The sequence below is a fragment of the Octodon degus genome, unplaced genomic scaffold (assembly GCF_000260255.1).
Source record: "Octodon degus isolate 3935 unplaced genomic scaffold, OctDeg1.0 scaffold00224, whole genome shotgun sequence".
Lineage (NCBI taxonomy): Eukaryota > Metazoa > Chordata > Mammalia > Rodentia > Octodontidae > Octodon > Octodon degus.
Genome location: NW_004524800.1, coordinates 3,838,975 through 3,852,960, shown reverse-complemented (window position 1 = coordinate 3,852,960; position 13,986 = coordinate 3,838,975). Strand labels below are relative to the sequence as shown.

At 34.1% G+C, this 13,986-nt stretch overlaps 1 protein-coding gene across 2 annotated transcripts in view; it reads right to left on the bottom strand.

Moving 5' to 3' along the window:
- The window catches only part of Gria3 (glutamate ionotropic receptor AMPA type subunit 3), a 344,160-nt gene that overhangs the window by 24,136 nt on the left and 306,038 nt on the right, over positions 1-13,986 (bottom strand). The gene's annotated exons all lie outside the window — the stretch shown is intronic.

The window sequence follows — 13,986 nt, the reverse complement described above, 5'->3', positions numbered from 1 at the left end:
GCACTATATGCTAGTTATACGAAGAAATTTTGCAGGTTTTTCTGTATAGTGATCCTTCAAACATTGCAAAGCTTTTATTATGTCCCCCCTTCATCTTTTCATCACATGAAACCCCACTGATCAATACGTCTTCTAGAATTCTCATAACTTTAACATTTTATTCATAGACTTATTCTAATTTGTGATATGTCTCTTAAATTGGAATATCTGAAAATAGCATGGCACTCCTGAGTATATAATCACAACAGAGACAAAATAAAACTGCTTCTTGTTATTGGAGCATTAATTTATGTCAGTGTGGCCTGATTTTGCCTTAATGTATTTAGTCATTTATCCATCCTTTGAACAAACATTTACTGAACACCTGACATAGATAAAACACTCTAATGGAAGTGTAAAAACTATATGAAGTGTGATTGAAAATAGCAAATGTTTAAATTAAAATCTATTAAAATAAAATACATATTGCCATTAACCCTCTTCAAAATACTCTCCTTCACTTAGAATACACTTATATAATCATTTTTGCCACTTTCTGCAGCAGTTCTGGGAGTCTTCTTTCGTGAGTGTCTTTACTTGCATTGTTGTGGCTACCTCAACATTACAAATTGGGAAGATCTAGAAATGGTATGGTGCCAAATCTGGTGAATAAAGTAGATGAGGATACACTGTAATGCTTTTATAAACCTGACTTTATGTTGGATGACATTTGACAGCAGTATTCACTGTATTTTTAAACACAATTTCTAAAGACATTCACAGAAGTGAACCTGTAGAACGTTTTAAAGAGGAAAAAATTCAAAACAAGATTATAGGAGGGTAGCAATGGTTAATACATTGCATGTTATTATCATGTAATTAGTTAAAGTCAAAGATATTAGCATTTAATTGTCCAAACAATATTAGCACAAATCTTCAAATCTTTCTTTTCATTGAAGTAAGAGAAATTAGTAGGATAACTATCTTACCAAATATATATATATATATATATATATATTTATATATAATATATAATATAATTTATAAAATTTTATATAATATATATATATATATTTACTTTTCCTTTCTTTTATCCATTCCCCCATCACAGTTTTCCTTTCCTTTTGAATTTTTTCCCATTTTACAATACTGACTATGCAATTTGGATCTTATTTACTCTTTCAGTTTCTGACACTAGGGGGCCAGTTTTATGCTTACATAAGTGCTTCTGGTTCATTTCAGTTAATGAGTGTGGTCTATAATTGCATCTATTTACCTATAAAAGGGTCCACTTTATCCTTCTTTATGGTTGAGTAGTACTCCGTTGAATAAGAAATCACATTTTTTTCCCTCCATAACTCAGTTGTTGGGTATTTAGATTGTTTCTAAGACCTAGCTCTTACAAATTGTACTCCTATAAACATGGGTGCACATGTATCACTGTGGTATGATGTTCTTAATTCTCCTGGGAAGTTATCCAGAAGGGGAATAGCTGGCTCAAATGAGACTTCTAATCCTAGTTTTTTGATGACTCTCCAAATTGGAATTGCATTAAATCTGTATAACAGATTTGGAAGTATGGCCAGTTGTTTTCCAAAGTGATCGCACCAGTCTACACTCCCAACAACAGTCTGGAGAAGGGGTCCTTTTTCCTTACAGCTCCTCAGCATCTGTTATTGGTTGATTTCTTACTTCAGTGTTTTTTTGATTTGCATCTCTTGAATGACCAATGATGTTGAGCATTTTTTCAGATACGTAATTGCTGTTTGCATTTCTTTACTGGGAAGTGTATATTCATCTTAGATACCCATTTTTGGATTGAGTCTTTAAATTAGGGAGGTCTGACATTTTTGAGTCCTTTATATGTTCTCAATAGTAGTCCTTTGTCAGAGGAACAGCTGGCAAACACTTTTTCCCACATTGTTGTCTCTTCACTGTGTTGGTGTCTTCACTTGCTGTGCAATGCTTTTTAATAAGATGAGATCCTGGGGCTGGTGAGATGGCTCAGTGGTCTAAAGCACCTATTTAGAACAAGCTTAACAAAGCACATGGACTGCGGTTCAATCCCCCAGCACCACATGCCAGCCAGCCCCGCCCCCAGGCAGGCTGAGCTGGCCACACACACAAAATAAATAAAGAAATAAATAAAATAAATAAATTAAAAAAAAAAGATGAGATCCTAGTTGTTGATTCTTTGCCATAGTTCCTGTGTGATTGGGATTTTATTCATAAAGTCTTTATTGACAAAAATGCATTCAAGAGTTTTACCTACTGTATCTTCCAGAAGATTTAATGTTTCTGTTTTAATATTTAGATCTTTCATCTATTTTTGAATTTACTTTAGTGCATAGTGAAAGACATGGATCCAATTTTAATCTGTGGCATGTGTAGAGCTAGTTTTCCCAGTAGCATGCATTAAAGAGGCTATCTTTCTTCCCACGAATGTATTTGGTAATTTTGAGTTGGCTGAGTATGTGTGCAGTTGTTTCTACATCTTCTAATATGTTCCATTGATCTTTGCGTCATTTTTTTTTTTGCCAGCATCAAGATGTTTTTATCAAAGAAGCCTTACAGTATAATTTCAGGTCAGGGACTGTGATGCCTCCTGCCTTGCCTTTCTTGCCCAGAAACACCTTTGCTATTCCAGGTCTCCTCTGGTTCCAAACGAATTTTAGGAATGTTTTCTCAAATTCTGTGAGATACGCTGTTGGAATTTTGATTGGAATTGCATTAAATCTGTATAACAGACTTGGAAGTATGGCCATTTTCAGTATGTTGGTTCTTCCTACCCAAAAGCAAGGACTATCTTTCCATTTTCTGATATCCTCTTTGAGCTCTTGTTTTGAAGTGTTATAGTTTTCAACATAGAGGTCTTTTACATACTTCATTAGATTGATCCTAGATATTTCATTCTTTTGATGCTATTGCAAAGGTGTTGTTTTTGTATTTTCTCTCTCAGTGAGTTTGTTATTTGTGTACAGGCAGGCTATTGATTTTTCAGTGTCCACTTCATAGCCAGCTGTGCTCCTGAATTTGCTTATTAAATCTAGCAGTTTTTAGTGGTGTTTTTGTGGCCTGCTATGTAGAGTATCATGTCATCTGCAAATAATGATAATTTAACTCCTTTCTTTCCTATCCTTATTCCTTTTATTTCTTTCTTGTTTAATTGCTCTGGCCAAAGTTTCTAGGACCATGTTGAATAAGACTGGAGGCAGTGGCTATTCTTTTTTTATTTTAGAGGGAAAGCTTTCAGCTTTTGTCCCTTTACTACAGCGTTGGCTGTTGGTTTGTCAAAGATGACTTTTAACAGATCGAGTTGAGATTATCTATTCCCATGATAGGGTTTTTATCATGAATGAGTGATGTACTTTGTCAAAAGCTTTTTATGAATCGATTATGATGGCCATATGATTTTTGTTCTTGGACCTGTTAATATGGTGTATTAATTTAATGATTTATGTATGTTCAATCATCCCTGCATCCCTAGGATAAATCCTGCTTGATCCTGGTGTACAATCTTCTTGATGATTTCCTGCATTCTGTTTGCCAGTATGCTACTGAGGATTTTTTGCATCTATATTCATTAGGGAGAGTGGCCTGTGATTCTCTTTCCTAGTTGCGTTCTTCTCTGTTTTTTGTATCAGGGTAATGCTTTTTAAATTTTTTTTCCATAATTTTATTGAGAAACAACAATGAGACAGTTTCAAACCAAATTGGTAGAACAGTTTCAATGATTAACACATTGCATGCATTCTTCCTAGTGGTTATTTGCTGTACAAGATGTGGACATGATATCCTATTTACAAACACTATTAGAACAAATCCCTCTATTCATTAAGAGAATGCATCTATATAATCTATAGATATTTAATGCTTTTTTGGAATGAATTTGGGAGTATTGCTTCCTGTTCAATCTCATTAAGGAATTTTACAAGTAGTCATGTTAGGTCTTCTTTAAATTTCTTGTAGAATTCAGCAGCAAATCTTTCAGGGCCTGGGATTTTGTTTGCTGGTAGGTTTTTAATTATATCATTAATTTCAATGATTGATATTGGTTTATTTAGAATTTTTATATCTTATTGATTGAGCTTTGATAATTTATAGGAATCTAGGAATATATGCATTTCTTCAGCCTTTTCTGTACTTTTAGAACACAAGATTTCAAAGTACGTATAGATGATCTTCTGGATATCTGCAGGTTCTGTTGTGATTTCACCCATTTCATTCATAACTGCATGGATTTGAGGCTTTTCTTTTTTGATAAGCTTGGATAATGGTTTGTCAATTTTCTTTAATCTTTCAAAGAACCAACTCTTTGATTCCTTGTATTTGTTTTATTTTTTTTTCTTTGTATTTGTTTTAGTCTATAATACATTAATTTCTTCTCTGATCTTTATAATTTCCTCCCTTGTAAGAGATTTTGGCTTAGCCTGCTCTACTATTTCTAAAAGTTTGACGTTCTCCATTAAGATGTTTATTTGCTCTACTTTTCTGATATGGATATTCACTGCTATAAATTTCTCTCTTAGGACTACTTTCATTGTGTCACATAAGTTCTGGTATGTTGTATTGTTATTATCATGTACTTGTAGAAATTGTCTAATATTCTCTTTAATAACACCTGCTAACTGTTGGTCATTCAGGATGGTGCTATTTATTTTCTATGTGTTTATGAAGGTCTTGTAATTTATTTTTCCATTGGTTTCCAATTTCATTGCATTATGGTCTGATAATGTGCATGGGACAATTTCAATTTATTTGCATTTTTTAGCATATTCTATGAGCTAACGTGGTCTAATTTGAGAACATCCCATGTGTAGCTAAAAACAATATGTATTCTCATGTGGGGTGCAACACTCTGTGGACATCTAAGTCATTTGTTCAAAAGTTTGGTTGAGTTCAAATATTTCATTTTTGACTTTTTGTCTAGTTGGTCTGTCTTTTTGTGGCAGTGAGGTATAGAGATTCCCTCAATACAATTATATCAGTGCTTGTTTGATTTTTTTGCATCCATTAATATTTGTTTTATATAGTTGGTGCCCTGGTATTTGCTACATATAAATTTAAGATTATTAGCTCTTCCTCTTGGATTTTTCTGTTTTCAAAGGTGTAGTGATCTTTTTTATCTCTCTTAATCAGTCTTGGCTTGAAATTCACTTTGTCTGCAAATAGAATATCTGCCCTTGTTTTTTTTGAGGGTTGCTGCAGCATAGTTTAATAGTATTGTTTTTCATCCTTTGACTTTCAGTTGAAGAATTTCTTTTTAATTAAGTGTATTTCTCACATGTAGTTCATTGTTGGATCTTGCTTCATCTATTCTGCCAGTCTGTCTTCTGATTGGTGAACTGAGACCACTAATATGGATGGTTATAACTGACATATATTGATTTCTCCCTACCATGTTATTTTCCTGCAGTTGCTCCCCCTTTTTCCTCCCTCTGCTTAATTGTTTCTCTAGTCTGGTGGGTTCATCTTTTGGATTTCATGTAGCTATAGGCCTTGTTATCTCTTTCTAGAATGTCCTTGAAAACATTTTGGAGTGCTGGTTTGGCGGTGGTAAATTTTCTTTGTCATGGAGGTATCTTATTTTTCCATTAGTTTTGAAAGATAGTTTTGTGGGTACATAAATCTGGGTTGAAGATTGTTTTACTTTAGAACTTGACATACTTCATTCTACTCTCTCCATGACTTGAGAGTTTGTGCTGAGATGTCAGCTGTGATTCTGATGGGCTTTCTGTTATAGATGCTTTGTTTCTTTTCCCTAACAGCTTTTAAGATTTTATTCTTGTGCTGAAATACTAGAATCCTCACTATGATATACCTGTCTGTATTTTTTTTAAATTATGGCTAATTGAAGTTCTATATGCTTCACTTAATGGTATGTCAAATTCTTTTACCCTCTCAGGGAAGTTTTCTGCCATGACATCTTTGGAATATATAATTGCTATATTCTGCTTTTTCACTAACTGAAAATTTATGTTATTCTTCTTTGCCTCATCTGGCAGCTGCTGGATTAATTTCTCATTGTTCCTTGCTATTTTTAATAAATGTTTCTTTTCATAAGCACTGACCATAAGCCTGTCTTCTATATCTGAGATGCTGTCCTCACATTGACCTAATTTGCTCTGGATACTTTTTTCGGCACAGGGAATCAAACTCAGGACCTTGTGCTTGCCAGGAAGGCACTTGTGCCAATGAACTATATCTCTGCCACAAGAGACTTTTTTGGGGGTCAAATTTGGGGCCTTGCACTTGCCAGGCAGACACTTATGCTTCTGAGATATATCTCTGGCCCTGCTCTGTATACTTTCAATAGAATTTTTGTTCTCTTGGATATCTGCTTGAATCTGCCTTATAGACTCCATAGCTTTCCTGTGCTAAGCATTTATAGCTTATATAATTTTCTTAAGATCCTCTACTTTTTTGTCTGTTTCTGCTCTAGAATCACTTAACACATCTTTGATTGTGGACTCCATTACTGTAGTTATCTGAAATTATTTCTGATTTAATTTTTTCTAGAGCCTCATTCAATTGGTTTGTTATCATTTCAGAGAGCCACAATGGGTAGCTTTCAGATTGTCCCACCTCATTGCCCCCTGGGTTTGCCTTTGGTGAACTGGATTCCTGCAGTTGTATCTTTCTTAAGTGTCTTCTCAATTTCTTTCCTTTTCTTAGTTGAACTGGATTGATGCTTATAGATTGTTTGTGGTGGGTTACTTTATTGCTATCATTTAGAACCCTGAGGAAATGATTACTGCACTGAGGTATCTTCTAGGTATAGCTTAGGTTTTGGATTTTCAGTCTGTTGAAAGATCCTGTTCTGCAATTTGTTGGGGATGAGAAGTTGTTGCACATTTGGCCCAGCCCCTGTTTTTTTTGGGCACTGTGCCACAGTATTTTTTTGTGATCCTTAGTCAATTTCAGTCTTGGAATACCAGAAAGAATATCTATTTAGAACAATTATGTCACTTTGGACTACAGTGCTATCTTCAGCAATGACAATAGCATCAAACACAAGCTAGGACGTAATAAACTGAGCTAACCATTAATTTGTCTCTTTTAGCTGTATGAGGTAGATTTGTGGTTATTTTTCATAATCTAAAATAAAACATAAAATTATATGCCGTATACAAGTTCTTAATATGTCAGTTTTGTTCTCAGGGGCTAAATTTTAAAATAAGTTAAAGAGCAAATAGAGAAATAGAAGAGGAAGAGATAAGAAGTATGGCTGGAGGACAAAAGGTATCATGCTAGCTTTGGAAAACTGATGCAAAAGACTGGAGGGGAAGAGCAAAAGAAGAAATAAAATGAAGAAGAGAATAGAAACACAACTACAGAGAGGTTAGAAACCACATTCACACTCATATAAAAGCAAGATCAAATAATGAAACAGAGAAAAACATAAACCAAAAACAAAGCCACTAAAACAACAACAAAAAACAAAGAAGAGCGTTGGAGGGGGAAAAAAAGTCCACTTGTATGTTTGTCTCTGGTGTCACTCTTAGACAACATGTGCAGACAGAGTTCCAATCTATACTGATCTATCCCAACAATCTAGCAGTAGGTTTTTGGCAAGGCATTGTATTATCTCATTGAGCCTATACCTTCTGGCCAAGATCAGACTCATTTGGGCTGCACCTGTCAATGTACCTTCTGTTGGTATGAGCACAGTTGGGTGATGCTAGATGGAGCCCATAGCTGCTCTGATGTCTCAGCTTGGACTTCCCAAACTTTCTGAGAACTTTCAGAACTGCTTCATAGTGGCAGAAAATGATGTAGTATGTTCAAAAGAAGAAGGGGGGTATTTTGAAAGGCATTAGTGGCAATGTGCTTTTTTCTTTTTTACTGTAGCAATGTTTTTTAAAATTTAAATATTCACTATATATTTTACCACTCTTTGTAATCATCTATTTTTCAACTCAGTTCGAGACCAGATCAAAACTTTTGTGCTATTTTTACCAAGCTAAGTGTTTCTTATCTTTACCTTCTTTAATTTGATTTCATTATATTTCATCTTAATTTACGTGGTCTTTAGGGATTGTACTAAATGCTTCCGGTCTCTCTTTTTGTATGCTAGTCACTCTGGAGAATATAAAGGAAGAATAATTGTTATGATTCTAGAACTTCCAGTTGAGTTAGGAGCCAGATCCTAACAATTATAACTCTAAAGAAAATTTCTAAGATGAAATTTGACTGTAGGCAAAATGGAATGGCAAAAACTACTACCATATACTATGTTTTCAAGTATCATTTTATGATATTGCCTGGTGCATATCCAAGCTTGTTTGAGTAATTATTTAGTTGTTGTTCTCTGAACTTGGGACACCGCTTCTTTCTTTAGATCTTCTTGGGTCTGTCTAAATTATTCCAGGGGGCGAGAATTTCCAGAGCTATCACCATGGAAATAAAGCATTGTGTTTGTCACAATCAACTATTCACTGAGATCTTCACTAAGTCACTGAAGCTGTTCACTGAGATGGTAGTATGCTTTTTTATACAAAGTAAAGCAGAAAGAAGCCAGTATGGCTTAAGCTGAATAAAGAAAAGTGAGAGGAATAGGAAATAAGCTTAGAAAGACAGTTTAGAGATGAGATCTGTAAGTTCCTGTGGATGATGGCAAAATGTTGGTCCATAGATCACAGGAAACTATTGAAAGACTCCGAGGAGTGTAATAAGATCTGATATATAATTTAAAAAAATTATGCTGACTTCTGTATGGAGAATAGACTGTAAAGTAGGCCCGAGGGGATGTAAGATTAGTTTGGAGGCTCTTCTAATAGGGGGCAGATGATTATGGCTTGGACTAGCATTGGAGCAATGGAGGCAGACAGAAGAGACTGGATTCAAGGTACACTTTGGGAAACTACAAGCAAGTCTTGCTGATGGACATTTTCAACTCACTGATTTATAGATATTTTTAAATTAAACACATTTAAACCAAACTTATTCTCTTATAAAGCATGGCTCACCTACATTCTGCCAGTGAACCACTGACCAGCCAAGCTGGAAAGTTTAATATTATTCTTCCTTTGGTGCCTCATTATGTTCTTTAATGTAATGTAGAAATATATGTAGAATTTAAACTGTCATCTATCCATTCTCACTACCATTGCCTCCCCTGAATCAAACTCTGCTGCTTTTTTACTGGACTCTATTGCCTTCTGACTGGTGTTTAATTTCTCTTTGATTTATCCTTCAGGAATCCTTCCAAACTGCAAGCTAGAGCATATTACTTCCTTCCTTCAAATCCTCTGATAATTCTCTGATACCTTCAGGACAAAACACAAACTCTTCTGTACAATAATCAAGAATACTTACAAATAAAATCATAATAAGATATGCAAAAATGAAATTGTCCAAAACTAATTGATTTTTTCTTTGCAATTCATTTTTGCGTATCTTGGTATGCTTTTATTCATATTTCATGTGCAAAAGGTTCATTTTTTCTTGGAAATGTGCTATAATTTTAACTAAATTCAGAAATTTAAAATCCTTAGATATTTATTACCTACCTGCTTCTACTTTGAGAATTCTAATTATATGAATATAAGTTTCTTGATTTTGGCACAGAGTGAACTATTATATGACTGATCTGTAAAATTCTTCATGTTTATTTTAGAAAATCTTTATTGTTGTATTCATTTACTTTGTAGATAATTTTTTAAAATGTGCAACGTATTATTAATCTCATGTTATGTAGTCATTTCAGAAATATTTTTCTAAAATTCACTCTGTCTACATCTTATATCTTTCACATTTCAATATTTGTCTGCAAATTTTAATTTGCTATATAATTATTATAATTATTATTGATTTTTAATAAATTTAATAATGAGTTTTTTAAAAAAAGAATGCTTATGAACTTGGCTATACTATTTTATGATCCAGTTCCCTTGGACTAGTCACTAAAAATAAGCCATATTATTTCATTTCTTATCTCTTCATTTATACTTCTGCTTCTTCCTGGGTTCATTTAGTTATCCTATAAAATCAGAGCAAATTGCACGTCTCCTGTGGCTCTTAGCCTCTCCTGCTTCTAGAGAAGTGTTGTCTTAGTTGTCCTCTAGGAGGACTTTGTTAATAACCTTTGCTATAGAGCTTACTCTATTGAATTAAGGTGGGCTGTAGACTTTCAGTCTTCCCCTTGCTAGCTGAACATTTCTTGAGGACAAAGTCCATAATGTATTGATTTTGGTAGTATTCTTGGTAGTCAGCACAATCCCTGATACATGAGAGCTAGTAATGATATGTTTGCTTAATAATCATAGCTTAGGCCTTATCAGGGTGACAATCAAATTGCTGATCAGAGATATCATAAGCTTTGATAAAAATTGTCATTGGAACTAACTTTATAGCCCTATAGAATCCTAGAACTGGATTTTTCCTGATAGTCATTAGGTTAAGTCTAGCTAAACCAATCAAGATTCATGTTTTGCAATTTGCTTTTATAATGGTACTTAACAGGCCTTCAATACCAAAATAAGTAACTTCTGTTTTATTTATTTATTTATTTATTTTTAAACTTCCCTTTTAATAATATAAAAATATGAATGTCCTTTAACATTGAGATTTCACCCATAATCATTTATGCTTGTACCATATATCATTCTCGTCTGACATATTAAATAATTTGTAAGCATTATAATGAAATACATTGTCAGTGACTTTTTATCATTCATTCATTTATTTATTTATTTATTTATTTATTTATTTGGTACAAGGTCTCACTATGCAGCTCAGACTTGTAGTGATCCTCCTGTCTCTGCCTCCCCAGTACTAAGATTATAGATGTGTGTCACCATGTCCGGTTTCAGTGGCTAGCTTGGTCCCCAGGGCCTGGGTGCAGTGTCACAGGTACTGCGAATCAAACTTGGGTCCTTATGCTTGCCAGGCAGGTGCTTAGACCACTGAGCTATCTCTCCAGCCCCTGTCAGTGACTTTATTGTATTTCAATAGGAATTTCCTAGTAATCTGGCCAAATAACTGAGAAGTAAATAATTCAGATATACAGAATGATTTAAAAATATGTAAGAATGTCTATGTACTTTTTAGAAACTTTAATAAGCTAAACTTTATGAAACCTGTTTAATTCTACCTATTTGCTCCTCCCTAGTTGAATAGCTCTTCCCATTCACCAAAAGTAGCCCCAGTTCTAACTTGGTCCTTATTATTTCCTCACAAGGTTTTATATTTTAACCGAAATAAAAATATCTTCTTCATAGTAATCCATGAATGCATCATTATTTATTTACTCAATAAGTTTTTGAGGGACTCATATTAGTTCTATATTTTCAGTATTATGGAAAGCACTATAGTAAGTCTCTTTTTTGTATGTGTACTTATAAAGAGGCATTTTTTAATTATTTATTTTAGATCTCTGATCTACTGATTATCAGGAAAAATCCAGTTCTAGGATTCTACAGTGCTACAAAGTTCGTGCTAATGACAATTTTTATCAAATTGTACTCACTCAACCTGAGTACAAGTTGGGGTGGGGAGAAGAAGATTTCAGACCAATTTGTTTCTTATGCAATTTATAAACAGACCATTGCTTCCAAAGATAAATTCATAAGCTAAGCTCAGGCGACCATGAATTCTGATCCATGTGCACTGTAATTTTGACTCATTTACTTCATCATTTACTCAAGCTTTTTGAATACTAATACAGGTTAAAAGGTCTATTCCTTTAGATAATGATGCATTTCTAGGAGAATAAATGGCAGTGCTTGAAGTGGACACTTTAAAGGAAGTGGTGTACAAGCAGCAGGCATTAATGAATATAGTAAATGTCAAGCTAGTTAGTGGCAGAAATGATTGGGATCTGGTTGATGATGGATTCTGAAAGAGGTTAGAAGGGGCAAAGTAAATGGCTCATAAGTGAGAAAATTTAAGCTGCAACATTTATCTTCGTAACTAGTGTTTAAGTGACAGTACAACATTCAGACCAAAAAGAAGAAAAAGGTCACTAGAATTTTCTCTTTTTTCAGTCTGTCTTATTTTGCTGAAATACAAAAGGTAATAAAAGGGATTGAATCTTAGCTCAATCATGTGGGAGAATTTTAAAAATATTATGGGCTGGATGTATAATAATGAATTTGTTTTTTGCAACCAAAAAAGGAACAAACCAATAGTTATGCAGAGAGACTATGAAACATTCTCATACACTGGTAGATAATTAGTGAATGAACTCACAGGAAAAATGCATGAATGGAGGAAGAACAGATCAACCCAAAAGAGCAGTTAAGGTAGAGCTCCATCATTAATGGATTCAAAAGTCACAGATTGAAAGTATTTGTAGTAAAGAAAATTGTGTTCTAAGATAGAAACATTTTTATAGAGGTGAATATTTGAATCCTGGGCCTTGCCAAGTTGAGTGAATAGAAGCAGGTAATTAGTGAGTCACTCAGGCCATCACTTGGAGGTTGTATCTCTTTGGGATGGTGTTGGTCACACTTAGTGATTATGCATATGGTGACTCTCTAGTAATAAGTGTCTTTTTCTGTAGATCTAGGTAAGTAAAAGATAACTGTGTAGTATTGTAGTTAAATGTGTAGAGTCAAAGTATTTGTGTTTACATGCCATGGTTAGTACACACATTGTCTAGTTTCATATGTCTCAGTTTCTTCATTTGTAAATTGGAATGGATTTTATGAATAATGAGTCATATATACCAGCTTAAATAACCCAAATAATGAACAAAGAGTATAATAAAAGATAGATAACAGGAAGGAGGGAGATAGGTCTTTCTCAAATGGTAAGGGGATCAAGTGGTGTAGGAAGGTACAAGGAGGGGAGGGAAAGGAGATGCAAAAAGAACTAAGATGTGTTGTGTACATGTGCAACCCCACATAAGGACTATGTAATGTAAATATGTAGTAATAAAATAAAATAAAATAATTAGAAAGTCTACTGCAAAGCTTTGTTGGGTTAAGTTAAATGGCTTAATACATTCTTATATCAGTGCCTGGAACACAGGAAGTTTTGAAAAATACGTATTTTTATAGTAAATAAAGCATAATTTGTTTGAGTGGCAGAACTTATTTATTAGCAGTATCAATTATTTTGTTCTCATATTTACAAAATTATAACTTCATTTTTGAGAGCTATCACATATATACATAAAGTATCATTGGCATATTTGCACCTTCAGACAAATCCCCAGGGAATACCCACGGTTTGCTATTAACAAAAATCATTACTGTTTGATTTTGTATTTTTATAATTTCATTGGAGGGGGAAATAAATAGTGCGGAAAATTTTCTTTTTATATTTATGCTTTGTGGTTTATTTGAGGCTTACACATTAAAATCCTCATTTCCCAGAGTACTGCTTCTGGGGAGAACTGAAGAGTGAAAATTTCTGCCTTCCTATGAATTAAAATAGAATATCCTCTTGATAAATAGAACATCCAATTGGAATCAGTAGAATATATTAGAGCTAGAAGGCACCTTCAAAAGCATATTTTTCAGCCTCCCATCCAATGCAGCAGTAGCATCTTTGTTCAAATGGCTCTAGTGGTAAGAAACTTCCTGGCTCACAGAAATTGGGCAGGTAGTTTATTCCATGGTGGGGTAGTTTACTTTTTAAAAAGAGTACAATTTATAATTATTTTTAATTTTTTAAATGTACTTAGTACAGGTCTACAGGGTCTCACTACACAGATCAGAGTTGTAGTGATCCTCCTGTTTTCAGCCTCTCAAGCTCTGGGATTACAGGCACATGTCACCATGCCCAGTCTCAATGGCTATCTCACTGTGTTCCGGGGGTGGGGCTGGCACAGCAGGCAGGAGATTGAAGCCCTGGTCCCTGCATCTGTCTAAGCAGGTGCTTTAATCCACTGAGCTATCTGGCTGGTCCTTCACAAATTAGAATTAAACCAGAAAAAATTACAAGTGATACAGAATTTCACTTAACAAAGTAAGACGAATTTCACCGTATTTGTTGAAATAGTGTTTTCTTTCAACCAGTTATTCATATTACCAGATATATGCATGTAAAATTGGAAGG